Source organism: Myotis davidii, unplaced genomic scaffold (genome assembly GCF_000327345.1).
Source record: "Myotis davidii unplaced genomic scaffold, ASM32734v1 scaffold9010, whole genome shotgun sequence".
Lineage (NCBI taxonomy): Eukaryota > Metazoa > Chordata > Mammalia > Chiroptera > Vespertilionidae > Myotis > Myotis davidii.
In genome coordinates, this window is record NW_006281847.1 from 10,896 (window position 1) to 12,624 (window position 1,729).

The following is a 1,729-nucleotide window of genomic DNA, read 5'->3' on the forward strand; positions in this document are numbered from 1 at the left end:
TTGTGGCCTAATTCATTAAAATGAGGTGGAAAGTAATATCTCTTCAGTTTTCTGAAATAATATTTGCAGAATCCACATTATTTTATTCTTATACTAGTGGCCCGGTGCACAAAATTCATGCACATTAAAAGGGAATTAGAGGAAATATTTTAATATTGCTATTTGCCCTTTCTCTATAATAGAATTGTCAGAGATGAAAGAAAATTAGTAAAATGCATATGAAAATCTTCCTCCTGTCAGAGTCTGGGGTGCACCACAGGACCCAGAGTCAAGTTCCCGCCCATTCATGTGCACCTCGAAATCACATGAGACCCAGACCCAGCCGGCCCCACCCCCGTTGGGCTAGATCCAGATCCGGTTGGTCCCACCCTTGTCAAGCCCCGCTGGGCAGGGTCACAGCCTCAGGTTCCCTAGCCCAGCGCCGGGGCGGGGGTCACAGCCTGAAGTCCCCCAGCCCGGGCTGTGGTGGGTGGCGCTCCTTGAGGTCCCCCATCAAGCCCCGCTGGGAGGAGGGTGCAGCCTCAGGTCCCCCGTCAAGCCCTGCTGGGCGGGGGGGAATGGCCTGAGGTCCCCTGTTAAGCCCCAAGGGGAGGGGGTGGTGTCGGAAGGGCACAGCCTCAGGTCCCTGCTGATTGCTTGTTAAGGCTCGTTATGGATTCTGGATGTCCTGGTTGGTGTGCCCTGCCTGTGGTCTAGGCTTCTTTTCTCTCCCAGGAAGCCTTCCTCACCCTAGGACTGCCACTCCCGAAAGCTAGGCCAGCTCCTCTCATAACCCCGCCCTTTCTACCAGTCTCAAGTGGTTTCTGCCCTTGCATGTTTAAAAATCTCTTCAGCCAGTTTTCAGGTGACATTTTAGGGTGAATATTCCCCAATTTAGTACTAATTCCAGTTAGATTCTAGGAAGAAGTGGAAAGATTGGCTTACTCCACCACCATCTTCCAACGCCCCTTTTAAAGTGAATTTTAACCATAAATCAGTGGCCTTTAATGGATATTTACAAGGTTGTATTGAGTGCTCTTTAAATGTTTGGTACAATTTACTTTTGCAGCCTATGCATTTCAACATTTATTTTGAGGGGGGTTTTTATTTACTGATTGAATTTTCTTGCTCAGACTTCCTATTTCTGATTTAGTGTAGGTTAAGTGTTTCTTGGAATTTATCCATTTCATGAAAGTTATGTAATTTGTTGGTGTAGAACTGTTCATAGGAGTTTCATGTTTTGGGGGCTTTTTTTGTTTGTTTTTTTGGTTTTCATTGTCATGTCTCCTTTATCATTTTTAAGTGTAGTTATTTGATTCATTTTTTTTTTTTTGGCAAGCTAGAGGTCTCTCAAAATTTTTTTATTTTCAAATAAATAACTCTTTTCTAGCCAATGTGACTCAGTAGTTGAACGTTGACCTATGAACTAAGAGGTCACAGTACAATTCCCTCAGGGCACATGCCCAGGTTGTGGGCTCGATCCCCAGTAAGGGGGGTGCAGGCGGCAGCCAATTGATGATTCTCTCTCATCACTGATGTTTCTCTCTCCCACTCCCTTCCTCTCTCTGAAATCAATATAAACGTATTTTTTAAAAAATTTAACTCTCAAACAACCTTAGTATTTGAGTAGAAACTGTTCTTCCTTTCCCTTTTCTCCGCTATCACATTACAAAAGCCAAGGATAAAATTACTCATTTACCAAACCACTTTTCAAATTCTCAGTATTAAAGTAAGATTTTAAAGATCTGTA